A 16878-nucleotide genomic window follows, 5' to 3' on the forward strand; every position below is an offset into this window, starting at 1 on the left:
CTCGATGATTGCCGTCTTCTTTGATTGCCATGATTTTGGGAGGGAGTAGACTAACTTCCTCACAAGCTTTTCATTTGAGATGATCTCTCCATATGATTTGAGACCATTGACAATCGTTGAAAATCTATCCGTCATAGCTTTGATGTCTTCATTTGGTTTCATCCTGAAATTTCATAGCTATGCGTTAGAATACTAATTTTTGATTTCTTTACCTCATCTGTACCTTCATGTGTGACTTGAAGTTTGTCCCATATTTCTTTGGCGGTTGTACACGATGAAACTCTTCCGTATTCATCTGGTCCAAGAGCACAAAAAATATGGATGGCTTTGGAGTTGAGCTGGAACATTCTTGTCTCTCCTTCACTCCACAACCTTGGATGAGTGAGAGGTTTGATGTATCCTTCTTCTACAGCATTCCATGCTCCCATGTCACTTGCTTGAATGAAGTACATCATTCTATTCTTCCAATAGGCATAGTTAGCTCCATTGAAGAAAGGAGGCTTGTTGACGGGCATCGAATCAAGACCGGAGTCGAAGTTTGAAGTGGAGGCCATTGATGACTTTGTAATCGATGTAACTCTTCCCGGATCGACTCAAGAGGCGATTAAACCTTCAAATGAGTTAGGCTCTGATGCCAATTGTTGAGTTAATCGAATGACGAAATTGGCCAAGAGGGGGGTGAATTGGCAATAAAAATTTTGTGGAAGCTTTTGCAGAAAATTGAAAGCAATTGCACAGCGATTTACAGTGGTTCGACTTTCTCAAACAAAGTCTACGTCCACTACCTTAGCTATCCACACTAAGGATTTTCCAACAAATTCACTAATTTGTTCTTTCTTTTGAGGCCAAAGAGATAACCTTACAATTCCCTCAAGAGTATACCCCAACTCTTGAGAACACTCTTTTCTCAAAGAGAAGATTACAAATTTGCAAACTTACAAGAAAACCTCACAAGGTAAGATGTTTGCACAATTCTAGAACAAAGAAAAGAACACTCAAAGATGAATACAATTGAGCACAAAAAGTGTTCTTGAAAGCAAAATGAATATTGAATGAAAATGGGCTTGAAATGCTCAAACTTGAGGTTTGATGCTTTCTCTTTGATTCTCTCTTGATTCTAGTTGCTGATGTTTCTTGTTGTTGATCAATGGCTTCTAAGCTTGCTTAAATACACCTTGAATCACTTCGAACGTTGGGGATAATTAGAGAAGATATTATAGCCGTTTTAGTGTGAAAACATTTAATAAACAGCTTGGACAGTGGGGGAATCGGTTCCCTATCATAGGGAATCGGTTCCCTAAGTGTAAAATTCAAATATTTCGACCGTTGAACAGGGGGGAATCGGTACCCCTTGGGGGGAATCGGTTCCCTCCGAGCATTCTGGAAATCTCGGAGCCAAACCATTCAGGGGGGAATCGGTTCCTCCTATGGGGGGGAATCGGTTCCCTCTGAGTATTCTGGAATTTTTGGCTTTGAATTGGTTCGAAATACTTTGTAAAATATTTTGAAATTGTTTTATGATTAAAACTTAATTTTACACTTAAGTAAGGATCAAAAATGATTTTTGAAATATTTGGAGTAATGTTTTGATATTCGAATAGTTATATCGAATATACTTAGAAAATCATTTGGAAAATCTTAAAATCCATTTAACTTAATTTGTTATATCGAAATATTAAAATGTTTCAACAATATATAAGTTCACATTATCCATAAATCCAAACAAATTCAAAATCAATCAATCCACAAATTCAAACATCCAAACAAATCCAAACATCCAAACAAATCCAAAGTCACAGAATCAAACAATCCAAAAAGTTGAAGCAATAATCGTTTAGTTCAAAGTTTTAAAGCTAAGCACATAATCACATATCCGGATCAGGAGGAGGAAAACGAGCTCGCATAGCGGCCATTTCGTGAGTGAGTTCATTAATACGCGCGTTGGTTGCTTCGTTGTTTGCACGCATCTCCCGAAGAATTTCTAATTGTTGAGCTCCCATTGTGGATAAATGAGACTATAGAAGTAAAGCGCGAATCCATGGTAACATATCGAAAATCGAATGTCTCCATAAAGGATTGAAAATATGGAGGCATTTGATGCGTTTGTTGTGCTTGCTCCTCGGGTTGCTCAGGCTCATCTTTGGCTTCATCGATGTCTCGCATTAATTGCTCAAGCTTGGGATCGTCATCAGCTTCTGGTGGAGCTCGTGAAGAACTAGCTCCCGGAGTATTTGCAGAAGATCGAACCCATTCACCGGTTTCCTTATCCTTTATCCATCCCGCTCTCGTTAAGGAAAGAAGATTAATTTGTTTCTTAAGGGGAAAAATGACATCTAGACCGACTCTAAGCCCAGCTTTGGAAAACAGATTACTCAAAATGCAACCGTAAACTAGAGATGAACATAGTTTCTTGTTAGGAACAAGATTTACGGTTTCAACAATTTCAGCAAAAATAATCTGAGGTAGGTTTATTTTAATATTGTTTTCGAAACAATGTAACCACCAAAGATCTAAGGCTCTAAGAGTAGATTAACGACCTCCGGATGATCGAAACCACCAAGAAATCATTAGATGAAGAAAACGTTCATGAAGGTCTAAGACACTTGCACTATCCCTTCTTTTATAACGAGATCCTAATATTTGGTTTTCATTTGAAATACCATTGTTATCTAATCCGAATGTATTGGCTATGTAAGCCGAGTCAATATATAAGAATTGTCCTAGGAGGTAGGAACGAATTCCTATGGTTTCGGTTTCAGTTTGGTTTTTAACACAAACGACATTAGAATAGAAAATACGAACAAGTTGATGGTAGACAATGGGTTTAAGATCAAAAAGTTTGTCAAATTTCCACTCTTGTAAAAGAGGAAGATATTTAAAATTAATATCTAACATAGCTTGACGAGAAGAAATACGTTCTTCCCAGATTTTGTAAGTCGAAATATTGATAATACCAAAAACGATGATTTCTAGGACCAAGATGATTGAAGCACGAATTTTGGATAGTCAAATTAGGATCAATGGGATTAGGAATTGGATTTTGAGGATTTGGAGGTGGATTTGGTTGACGGTGTGAGCGACTAGATGATGACCTAGCACGTTTAGGATTGGGCATGGTTTAGGAAATCGGAATAGAATGGATAACCTGCAATTTAGAAAACACATGTATGCAATTTAATCAATCCCAAAACTCAATTGAGTCCTCAATATTTCAAGGTTCTCTAAATCAATCCTAATGGGCAAAGTGTTTTGAAAACTTTTTGAAAAATATGGTTTTGAGAAACAATATATGTATAGTTTTCATAACAACAACATAATTCAATCAAAACACAATAATTTGAAAATCAAAAAAAATTTTATTTTGAAAATTTAATTTTTTTTGGAAAATTCTTGTGTTTTTGATGAAATTAGTTGTAATATCTAGTTTCTAATTACTAAACAATCAATGCCCGATCTAAAGTTCATCTTAGAACTAATTAAAACTAGTTCTATGTTCATAAATTGATGAAATAGAAGTTTTTGAAAAATACCTTGAAGGATTTCGGATTTGAGTGAGATTATATGAAGTTTGCACGTTTTGATGATTCCAACAGGTTTAGAAGATGATATTTGAAGTGAATTCCGATTAAAAACGTTGATTTGAGGCAAAGATGGAGATTTGAGAGTGTAAAGGGTGATAGGCGGAAAAGAGAAAAGAAGAGAAGAGGGTTTGAAGTTTTGAAGGGTTCTGCCCGTGTATAGTTAGAACCCCAGGGGGGTATCGATTCCCCTGTGGGGGAAATCGGTTCCCCTTCAAAGGGGGAATCGGTTCCCTCATGGGGGGATCGATTCCCTCTGCACCAAAATGCTAAAATCTGATTTTAAACACCCAAAATGCTAAATTAATTTCCTCTAGTAGTATTGACAACTCATATATTGAAAATTAATCATGTTCAAACAATTAAATTAATCTTTAAACGATATTTGAACATAAAATTAATTTTTCATCAAGAATCATAAACTCCCCCTAACTAATAGTAATGAATGCAATAAAAAATTACTATTATAAGCATTTTTCATTTATTCTTAAAAGTGCTAAAATTATTTTAAACACTAAGTGAAGATAGGTTGGTCAAACCTAATTCTCTCCTAAGTGTCCAAAATCTTTCCTTGTCTAAAGGTTTTGTAAATATATCCGCTAATTGGTGCAAAGTATCAACAAATTCTAGAACTACATATTCCTTAGTGATATGGTCTCTAATGAAGTGATGTCTTATTTCAATGTGCTTAGTTCTAGAGTGTTGGATGGGATTTTTAGTGAGACAAATATCACTAGTATTGTCACACTTGATAGGAATGGTACCAACTTCAATTCCATAATCAAAAAGTTGTTGTTTCATCCATAAAACTTGTGCACAACAACTACCAGCTGAAATGTATTCGGCTTCAGTAGTAGATAATGCAACACAATTTTGTTTCTTTGAAAACCAAGAAATCAACATATTTCCAAGGAATTGGCAGGTACCGGAGGTGCTTTTCCTATCTAATTTGCATCCTTCATAATCCGCATCAGAAAAAGCATGCAAGCTAAAGCTAAAGTCTCTAGGATACCAAAGTCTTAAACTAGGAGTGTCTTTAAGGTATCTAAAGATTCTCTTAACAGCTAGTAAATGTGATTCCTTAGGGCATGATTGAAATCTAGCACATAAGCAAACATTAAACATAATGTCCGGTTTACTTGCAGTTAGATAAAGTAGAGATCCAATCATTGACCTATATAATTTAATATCTACACATTTACCTCCTTCATCTAAGTCAAGCTTTGTTGAAGAGCTCATTGGAGTGTCATAAGGTTTCCCATTTTCCAGTCCAAACTTCTTGAGTATATCTTTGACGTACTTTGCTTGATTTGGAGTCCCAAGAAAAATGAGAGCTCCCCCATCATGCTCATCTCAAACTCACTTTGCATTAACTTAGAAAATTCTTGGCAAAGAACATCATTAGTAGAACCAAATATTATATCATCAACATAAATTTGAACTACTAATAAATCTTTACCTTTATGCTTTAAAAACAATGTAGTGTCAACCTTCCCTTTTGAAAAACATTTTTCAATTAAAAAATTTGACAATCTTTCATACCAAGCTCTAGGAGCTTGTTTTAAACCAAAAAGAGCTTTTGTCAATTTAAGAACATGGTCCGGAAATTTTGAATCTTCAAAACCTGGAGGTTGTTCCACATACACTTCTTCCTTTATAAAACCATTTAAAAATACACTTTTAACATCCATTTGATATAATTTAAATTCATGAAAACATACAAATGCTAATAACATTCTAATTGCTTCCATCCTAGCTATGGGAGCGTATGTTTCATCATAGTCTATGCCCTCTTCTTGAGTATACCCTTGAGCAACAAGTCTAGCCTTGTTTCTCACTATATTACCACTCTCATCAAGCTTATTCCTAAATACCCATCTAGTACCTACAATAGATTTATTACTAGTCCTTTCAACTAATGTCCATACTATACTTCTCTCAAATTGATTTAACTCTTCTTGCATAGCCATAATCCAATGTTCATCATTTAATGCTTCTTTAATATTCTTAGGCTCTATGCATGAGATAAATGCAACATAATTACAAATATTTCTAAGAGAAGATCGAGTTGTTACCCCTTTGGATGGATCACCTATAATTTCACCATCCTTGACATAATTGTACTCTCTTGGATAAGATACTTCCCTTTTTTCAATGGTTGAATTCTCAAAAGGATCATGAGTTTCCTCATTTTTTGTTTCTTCCTTTGATGATGGTTCTCCAACGTCATGTCTAACGTCATTTGTATTTATAACACCTACATCATCATTCACACAAGAATCCTTCCTCGGAAGGGGATTATCATCGAAAACAACATGTATAGACTCTTCTACAACTAAAGTTCTTTTATTAAATACTCGATAAGCTTTAGAATTTAAGGAATAACCCAGAAAAATTCCTTCATCACTTTTAGTATCAAATTTGCCAAGGTTCTCTTTACTGTTGTTTAAAACAAAACATTTACATCCAAAAGGATGAAAATAGCTAATGTTAGACTTTTTATTTTTGAAAATTTCATATGGAGTTTTCTTTAAAATTGGCCTAATCATTACTCGATTTATAACATAACAAGCGGTATTTGTGGCTTCCGCCCAAAAATATTTTGGCAAATTATTTTCACAAAGCATGGTTCTAGCCATTTCTTCTAAAGTTCGATTTTTCCTCTCAACAACTCCATTTTGTTGAGGGGTTCAAGGTGCTGAAAAAATTATGGCTACTACCGTTAGAGTTACAAAATTCAGTAAATCCAAGATTTTCAAATTCAGTTCCATGATCACTCCTAACACTAGTTATAGAGTAACCTTTTTCATTTTGGATTACTTTTGAAAACATGATGAATTGTTCTAATGCTTCATCTTTAGTACTTAAAAATAGAACCCAAGTATATCTAGAATAGTCATCTACCAAGACAAATGCATATTGTTTTCCACCCAAGCTAGTAGTCCTAGTTGGCCCAAAAAGATCTATATGGATCAATTGTAATACTCTACTAGTTGATACATCATTAATGGATTTAAAAAGAAATTCGCTTTTGTTTTCCTTTAGCACAAGCATCACAGATTTTATTATTATCAAATTTAAGCTTAGGCAACCCTCGAACTAAATCACCTTGAATTAGCCGTTGCAAAACACTCATTCTAGCATGTCCTAGTCTCCTATGCCATAACCAACTATCATGTTCATCCTTAGCAACTAGGCACAAATTAGTCATATCAATAGAATCTAAATGCACCATGTATATGTTTCCTATTCTATGACCAACAAGCATAATCGGATTAGATGCAATGTCAATGACTTTACAACCATTAATATCAAACATGACATTGAATCCTTATCACAAAATTGACTAATACTTAATAGATTATGCTTAATCCATTCACATATAAAACATTCTTAATTTGTATGGAAGAGGTATTACCAATAGTACCAATACCTTCAATGTGACCTTTTGAATCATCACCAAAAGTCACTTCTCCTCCATTTTTGGCGTTAAGCTTAATGAACCGGCTTTTTTCTCCGGTCATGTTTCTTGAGCATCCACTATCAAGGTACCATGAGTTTGAATTTGTTTCCCGTGCCTTGTAGCAATGCTCCTTTTCCTACAAACAAAGATTAATTTCTAATTTTTGGTACCCAAATTCTTTTGGGTCCATATTCATTAGTTTCCAAAATTCTAGTCCCCTTAGTTATCCATTTGTGTAGGATATCCTTATCTTTAGTAGTAATGAGCTCTTTAGGAACCCATATACTTCTAACGATTTTTTCATTAGAGGTTCTTTGGGGACCTCTATGATTGTAGTTTTTAAAACTTTTTCTAACAAAGTTGGATTTAGAATTTTCTCCACTTTCAAAACGTTTTGTTCCAACTTTATCAAAAGAAGCTTTAAGATCATCAATTTTCTTTTGATGATCATCATTGACCTTTGAAAGTAAATTTTGCAAATCTAAATTTTTCTTTTCAAACTCTTATAGTTTGATTTGCAAATCTTTGATCTTACTTTCAAGATCGTTGTTGGTTTTGGATATGAGCTTATTTTCATTTTTCAATTTTGAAACATCATTTTTATATTTTAAAAACAATTTCTCATAATCCGAAGCCAACCCATTATATTCCTCTAATAGCTCATCATAGGATAAATCATCAAAATCAGATGAGTTAGAGGTTACCTTAGAATTTTCCTCGAATGCCATCAAGCACAAGTTTGATACTTCTTGTTCCTCTTCATCGGAACCTTCTTCGTCACTCCATGTAGCCACATGAGCCTTGTGCTTATTCTTTGATTAGCCCTTTCTCTTCAATTGTGGGCAATCATATTTGACATGCCCCGGTTTTTTGCATTCATAGCAAATGATTGGGTCATTCTCTTTTGTTCATTTTTTAGGCATTCATTTTGTTTGAATTTTCTTCCTCGGTAAGGTCTCATCATTTTCTGAACCGTTTGGCAAACAATGTCATTTCCTCGTCATCGTCATCTTCATCCAAATCACTCTCATCTTTTGTGGATTTGAGAACAACTCCAATGTTTTTCTTCTTTTCCTTCTCCTTCTCCTTTGGTGTCTCTTCAATCTTATCAAGGTCCACCTCATCTTCAAGCATCATTTCATGAGTGAGGAGTGACCCAATTAGCTCTTCAAGAGTTAAGGATGTTAAGTCCTTAGACTCAATGATTGTCGTCTTCTTTGATTGCCACGATTTTGGGAGGGAGTAGACTAACTTCCTCACAAGCTTTTCATTTGAAATGATCTCTCCATATGACTTGAGACCATTGACAATCGTTGAAAATCTATCCGTAATAGATTTGATATCTTCATTTGGTTTCATCCTGAAATTTTCATAGCTATGCGTTAGAATACTAATTTTAGATTTCTTTACCTCATCGATACTTTCATGAGTGACTTGAAGTTTGTCCCATATTTCTTTGGCGGTTGTACATGATGAAACTCTTCCGTATTTATCTGGTCCAAGAGTATAAATATGATATGGATGGCTTTGGAGTTGAGCTGGAACATTTTTGTCTCTCCTTCACTCCACAATCTTGGATAAGTGAGAGGCTTGATGTATCCTTCTACTACGACATTCCATGCTCTCATGTCACTTGCTTGAATGAAGTACATCATTCTATTCATCCAATAGGCATAGTTAGCTCCATTGAAGAAAGGAGGTTTGTTGACGGGCATCGAATCGAGACCGGAGTGGAAGTTTGAAGCGGAGGCCATTGATGACTTCGATTATCGATATAACTCTTCCCGAATCGACTCAAGAGGTGATTAAACTTTCAAATGAGTTAGACTCTGATACCAATTGTTGAGTTAATCGATTGACGGAATTGGCCAAGAGGGGGGTGAATTGGCAATTAAAATTTTGGTGGAAGCTTTTGCAGAAAATTGAAAGTAATTGCACATCGATTTAGAGTGGTTCGACTTTATCAACCAAAGTCTACGTCTACTACCTTAGCTATCCACACTAAGGATTTTCCAACAAATTCACTAATTTGTTCTTTCTTTTGAGGACAAAGAGTAATCTTACAGCTCCCTCAAGAATTATACCCCAAATTCTTGAGCACACTCTTTTTCAAAGAGAAATACACAAATTTACAAACTTACAAGGAAAACCTCACAAGGTAAGATGTTTGCACAATTCTAGAACAAGAAAAGAGCACTCACAAATAATTACAAATGGTGTTCTTTGAAAGCAAAATGAATATTGAAAGAAAAATTAGCTTGATTTGCACAAACTTGGTGTTTGATGCTTTCTCTCTTGTTTCTCTATGATTTCTTATTGATCAAAGGCTTCAGGACTTGTTTAAATACACCTTGAATCACTTCTGAACGTTGAGGATGATTAGTGAAGATCATATAGCCGTTTTAGTGTGAAAACAATTAATAAAACAACTTGGAGCGTGGGGGGAATCGGTACCCCTTATGGGGAATCGGTTCCCTAAGTGTAAAATTCAAATATTTCGACCGTTATACAAGGGGGGAATCAGTACCCCCTGGGGGGGAATCGGTTCCCTCCGAGCATACTGGAATTCTCGGAGCCAAACCATTCAGGGGGAATCGGTACCCCCTTGGGGGGGAATCGGTTCTCTCTGAGCAATCTGGAATTTTTTGCTTTGAAATAGTTCGAAATACTTTGTAAAATTATTTTGAAATTGTTTTAAGATTAAAACTTAATTTTACACTTGAGTAAGGATTAAAAATAATTTTTTGAAAGATTTGGAGTAATCTTTTGATATTCGAATAGTTATATCGAATATACTTAGAAAATCATTTGGAAAATCTTAAAATTCATTTAACTTAATTTGTTATATCGAAATATCAAAATGTTTTCAACAAAAAACAAAAGAAATAAAAAAATGAAGAAAAATAAATAAAATAATCAAAATAAAGATAACGAGCACAATAAAATAAAAATAAGAATAAAATAAAGGAAAATAAAAATAATTGTATATACATAATAAATAAATAAACAAGAAGAAAATACAAATGAAAATAAATATATAAATAAAACTAATATAAAATGATAAAATGATAAAAATAAAAGAAAAGAAAAAAACAAATAAAATAAGAAAAATAAAAAGTAAATATATGGAAAATAATGATGAGGGTATTATAGTCAAATTTCATATTCCCTCCTCAAAAGGATTTTAATTCTCTCATATTATGGATGAAATTTACTTTCCCTCCCTTGATTGATAGTTGAAGTCATTTAGGATTCCAATTCCCTTTGAAAACTTAAACCAAATATGAAAATTATGTTTTTAACGGCATATACTAAAATGAAACAAAAAATAAACATCACGTATGATTTTGAAACAAATAAAAATTTAGGTATTAAAATGAAACAAAATTAATAATTTAGGTATTAAATATATAGTTTACCCTAATTTTTATTATATTATGATGCTAATTCCACTGTATTACGGATAACAGCATAAATATTTACAAATTACACTGCCACAAAGAACCCAAACTAAAAACCGTGTGTGTCAACGGTAAACAAAAAAAATTGGTTCCGATTGCAAAGTCCCAGGGCATACAACTCTCAATAGTAAGGGTGTAAACGAATCGAGTTGAGCTCGAGTATTGCTGAGCTCGACTCGACTCAAAAATTCGCGAACTTAAAATTTTCAAGCTCGACTCGAACTTAAAATTCTGAACTGAAGCTCGTGAGCAGATCGAAAAGACTCGAAATGAAAAAAAAATTCTTAAACTTAACTCGATTGAAGCCTCAAACTCAAACTTAAGCATAAACTTTAAATACATGAAATCTTACTGTATTTTAAAAAAAAATCAATACATAAATATTAATATTATTATTAATTTATTTTTTTAAATAAAATCTTAATATATTATATTTTCGAGCTGCTCACGAGCTTTTCAAGTCGAATATCGAGTAGCTCGTTTCAGCTCGTTAAGAACTCGAGTCGAGCTCGAGTCGAGTCGAGAGTCGAGTCCATTCGATCTGAGTATTTATCGAGCCTTGATCGAGTCGATCTCGAATAGCTCGCGATCTGTCTCGTCACATTTACAGCCCTACTCAATAGTGTTCTTGTATGTCGAACAATAATACTGGTTCTGAAAGCATATTATAACACAGCAATAGAACCAAGCATAGATAAGACAATAAACATCTAAGCATTTGCAGATGCAATCTCAGGGTGGTAGTGAAGCATCTCAATCCACACCATCTCTCTAATCATCTGTTCTCCCATGTTCTCATCTATGTCGAGATCGATCGGTACTTGTGCAGGTGGATTGGACCTCGGGTCGTATAACCCTGACCTATAAGGATGTAGGAGTGCTTCTGTGACGGTAATTCTCCTAGATGGATCGAAAACAAGTATCCTTTGCAACAGATCTATGGCTAATGGATCGGCTTGAGGGTATAGGTGAGAAAAATGGGTGCCCCTAGAGTAAGGAAGTGACGTGATATACCTTCTTGCTTTGGGGTTATCGATAAATGCCCTCTTGCTGGCTTCCTAGGACATTAATAATTAGCTTAAGCTGGTTAAGGCATTCTGTCCCGGGGAAGATAGGTTTCCGACCAAGAATCTCGGCAAAGATGCACCCGATTTACCAAACATCGATGGAGGTCCTGTAATTAACACAACAGAGCAGGAGCTCTGGTGCACGGTACCAGCTGGTGACAACATACTCTGTCATGAATTGTTCATTGCCTCTACTGGTTCATGCCAGCCCGAAATCACATATCTTCAGGTCACAATTAGCATTGACAAGAAGGTTCCCTGGCTTCAAGTCTCGATGGAGGATGTTCGCCGAGTGCAGGTACTTCATCCCTCGTAGCAACTAAAACACATATTTAAAGGTTAGAAACAGATAAAAGTATTTAAACTCAATACGGATCCAAGCCTTCTTAAGCAGAAGCAAACCGTGTATATTACCATCTATAATAGTCTACACTAGACAATCAAGAAGATAATTGTGTAAACGACCACGAAAAAAGCTGTAAGAGATGATACTGCATACTATTCTGGCCTTTATGATTCTCAACAACCACGAACTGAATCATTCACCTTCCATGCCGTTCGGACACGGATATATACCGGATATATATCTGGCACCGGTATTTATACCGGACACGGATGCTTAGAGGAAATGAAGAGTGTGTCACACGGGCCTCCTTTAATGCATATGCCCCTGTATTCGTTGAACTGTTGCTCCATTGTCATCATCTTGTACTTCAGTGAATCCATTAACAAGTTCCCACCGGTACAAGTTGTTATTAATAAGCCTAACAAGCAACAACAGCACAGCCTTTCTTTTTCTGCTGAACTAAATGCAAAATGGGACCAGATGACCACTAAAGTCATCAATGCCCCAAAGCTAAAGGATGCACAGAATTAAAGTACAAAGGACAGCTATTTATACTAACCAAACATTTATTTACGGTCTAGAGTGACCTGCAAAAAGGGATATTATACGGAAAAAAAGGGGGTAAAAATTAACAAGTCTAATCATTAATGCTAACTCATAGGCACTCAATACGAATTTAAATCCAAATTACCATGTAGAATAGGTGAATGTTTATAACATCAAAATTACCTGGAAAATGAAATTCTTGCAGTGATCATTGGAAAGAGGCTGAGAAGACTTGATACTCTGATGCAAATCGGTGTCCATGAGCTCAAAAACCAAATAAACATCATTGAAACTGGTTCTATGGGTAGGCATCATTACATCTTTCAAAGCAATCACGTTCTCATGTCGAATGTGTCTGAGAAGTTTCAGCTCTCTCGGAGTCCTCAAAGCATCGACACGGTTCTCAAACACGTTGTGGATCTTCTTTATGGCCACTTTTTCGTTGGTTTCCCTGTTGATGGAGGAACAAACGATGCCGTATGCTCCTCTCCCTATAGGCTTGATGGGGACATACTTTGTGTCAATCTCGAAAAGAGTTTGCCACATTGAATAGTAATGCTTCCCCCTTGGCTTCATCCCATTTGGTGGCTCCACAAGCGTCGCCATTTTTTCCTCCGAAAATTTCTCTGGAAAATAGAAAAATAAAACAAAAGATATGAAAAGGGGTCTGGGAACCAATTCTTACTTGCCGCTTCTTCTTCTTTGCTTCGATCTTTTGAATCAGTTTCTTCACTTCCTCCCCCCCTAAAACCCTACCTTTTTTGCTACCCTTTCCTTCAATTCTATCAGAAAACTCCAAATTCACTCCCTTTCAAATCATGCCACTGTAAAATCCCAGAAGAAAAAAACCCACTTTTTTCATACCCATTTCTTCAACCTCTAAACCAAATCCAAATTCACAAACTGAAAATCATCCCAGTGAGTACAAAAACAAAACCCCCTTTATTGTCTTCCCAGAAAAGAAAAGAAAAAACAAGAGTTGAGTCTTTATGAACAAAGGGAACTGGTTTGATCTAATTCAATGTTTCCAATGAGACAAAAGAGACAGGATACTATGGAGAGCATGTAAAGGAAAGAGCTGGGACGTGACGCTCGCACGGCACTTCCCTTAAGCTGTAAAAGGACTACTACGTACTGTTTTGATCTTTGTGGTTTATATATATCGTCATGCACAAACAACGCCTTAAGCTTTTGCCACGCACAAACTTGGAAGTTGGAACTTCAATCTTCTTTACACTTTCCACAATTAAGGGGAAAATGGAAGACTTTATCTTCTTGTGTACTAATCCTACAATGAAAAAGAAAAAGGAAGTTACTAAATTGGGATTATTCTTTTGCAAGCTTATAATTCGGTAATAATAGAAATTAACTAACAGTAGAAATTACTTTGTTTTGAAAATGAAAGACGCAAAAAGTGAAAATGGTAAAAGAAAAATCTCTACTTGAAAAAGAAAGCTTCGCATTGAGAAAGAAAAGATGTTTCTTTTGCACATATTCTCAGGCATTGTTCCCTTTGCTTTTCCTTCAATCATAAATCCAATCCAACGACATATCCTATTTCTCACCACTTCAAATCCCAAGCAAAGACGGCGGCGACACGTGCACCACCGCTTTCGGCCGGACCTGGCTTGCTTTCATCCTCACAACTCCAAATGATTACGATTCTAGACGCGCGCACTAATATTATTTTGGGATAACATGTTACTTCAATTCACAGCTACACATGATTTGTTATTCTGCACTAGTTACACAAGCATTGTGCACTTCATATTGTGGATAAAGATGATGAAGAAAATTAGGAATTATGATGGGAAGATTCAGTGGAATAGACACTCACAATTAACAGGTGATCAATAGCATCAAGATTAGGGATGGCAAACGGGCGGGTCGGGTGCGGATACCCCCTCCCCCATCCCCATACTCACCTAATATTTTTCATTCCACCGCCCGCCCACCACCCATGATGGGTACAAATTTTTAAATCCACACCCGCCCACGCGGTACATTTTCAAATCTATCCCCACACCCACTACCCACTAGTGACATATCCATCTAGACCGCCTGACAACAAACTAATGGGATGTTGGAGTTGGTTCCCAGACAGTTCATGATGGGGTAGCAACGCATGCTTCAATTTGTCAGAGGAGTGGCTCTACGAATGTTATGGAGACAAATTGTCGGGAGCATGTAGTCGCAGAGTTTGATTGTGGAGTTGCTTTCGATGTTAATGCTCATAGTGCGCCTAATATGGGTTGTGAAGGGCTAAACATGAAAACTGTTGCTTTTGATGTTAATGCTTATAGTAAGGTTAATTTGTGTTTGGATGGGCAGCATGGGCTAAAGAACATGGAAAGTGACGTTGTTAGTGGGATTATGGGTTTAATCAAAGAGCCGAATATTTCCCTAATTAAAGACCAAATTAAAGACTAAATATCCTTAATATTTGGTTAAATTATATGTTATATATTATAAAATATTAAAATTTATAAATTAGTCTCTAAAATTACACCTAAATTCATTATGGTCCAAAAATTTAATAGATATTTAGCTGGGCGGGCGGATATGGTGCGGGCGGATGCAGGGCGGATGCGGGGCGGGTAATGTCTCAAACCCATTACCCGCCCACCACCTACGACGGATACCACTTTATAAATCCACACCCGCCCACTACCCGCTAAAATTATACCCATCCCCGCTCCAATTGGAGCGGATGCGGTGCGGAATCCACGAAACTATACTCGTTTGCCATCCCTAATCAAGAGTCTCTCAAAGATTCAATAATCAATTTCGTTCTATAATTTAGTATGAGAATTGTCTGGTAAAAGTTATAATATTTGATCTAGATTAATCAATTAATATATCAGATATCAATAATTATAAAAAATATGATAATTTTATACATAAAATAATATTAATTCTAAATAAAACAAAATTTATATTCATTCTTAATGGTGTTTGATACAATTAAAAAGAATGTAATCATAATTAGAGTAAAATACAAACCTTGACTATTATTATTTTATAATTAGATTATTTGACTATAAAAATTATAAAATAACTATTTGATCAGCTGACATATACTAACATTAGTTAACATAAACTTGATTCAAATTAGGACCTAAGACTTATCATCATGCATTAAGGATCAAAACATATTAATTATGAACATTCAAGGGCCTGAGAAGTAACTTTGGACACTTTATGAACCCTATGAATCCTCCTAAATAGAATCCAAGCACTGTGGAATCCACTAGGTGAGATCAATTTGATTGATCACATAATGAATATTTCCTTTTTCATTTTGCACTTGAGGAGGATTTTTAACACATCTTATCGCGAGCCCCTTGAATAATATAGGAAGTTGTTGTCGCAACGGTCTTTCGGGGCGGCCTCGAGTTCAAGTTTTAATTTGGAATTAAATGTGATGGAGTATCCACCAATTATTTTGAACGAGGTAGATTGTCAATTTACCATATCTACGTTTTATCAGAGAATTGTTGGATTCAGAAGTCGTTTACGATCGATGAAGGATGAGCACCATCGAATCGCCCTTTCTGTACCACACGATTACCAAGTTATCTTAATTGCGAAAATTTGAAGTTTAAATAAAAATTTAGAAATATGGTGATGATGCTCCTGTTGGCGCATGGTTTGGTGGCAGGTTGAGTGGCCCTTGGGTTTCCTTGATGAGTTTGTGGTCGTTGGATCACCAAGTTTGATCCAACGGTTCTAAGGCTTGCGGTGCTTTTGCTTTATGATTAAGGTTAAAAAACCCTAATCTTCGTGAGATTTGGGCCATCGACGCCTTTTCAAATCTGACGGCCCTTGTTTGTATGGCGTTGGGCATAAGCTACAAACCCTAACTCGCTGGGTCAGACAAACAAGCTTTCCTTATTGTACCTGACAGGCCTTCTCCATGCTTTACTGGACCATATCACTTGGACCCATTTGGACTCCTGGATCTGGACTTTAGTTGGACCTAAAATAAAAATAAAAATGAAAGTAAATAATAAAAACAAAAACAATAATAAAATAAAATAAAAAGTAATAATAATAATATAATATATATTTTAAAACTATATAATATATTATATTTTCAAAAACCATATAATACGTTTTCAAAAATTATATATTTTTTAAAACCTATATACATTATATATTTTCAAAAACTATATATATATATATATTTCAAAACTATATATTATATATATTTTTTAAACGACATATTATATATATATATCGTATTATAAATACTGCATGATAGAAACCCCTGAAGTGACTCCCAAACGAATGTGTTATCTTATCGTCCAACCCTAGAGATTGAACTTTTCAACTGCGGTGGATCATCCGAACGAATTATAGATTGCATCGTGCAGAGATGTGAATAAGCTAAATATTTCCTTAAGCAATTATGAGA

The 16878-nt window shown here is 35.3% G+C and overlaps 1 pseudogene; it reads right to left on the bottom strand.

The window, feature by feature from the left end:
• Positions 1-10551: 10551 nt before the first annotated feature.
• On the bottom strand, positions 10552-13348 carry LOC120118952 (annotated as a pseudogene).
• Between the last annotated feature and the right edge of the window lie 3530 nt (positions 13349-16878).

Source organism: Hibiscus syriacus, unplaced genomic scaffold (assembly GCF_006381635.1).
Source record: "Hibiscus syriacus cultivar Baekdansim isolate YM2019G1 unplaced genomic scaffold, ASM638163v2 tig00110330_pilon, whole genome shotgun sequence".
In the NCBI taxonomy this organism is placed as follows: domain Eukaryota; kingdom Viridiplantae; phylum Streptophyta; class Magnoliopsida; order Malvales; family Malvaceae; genus Hibiscus; species Hibiscus syriacus.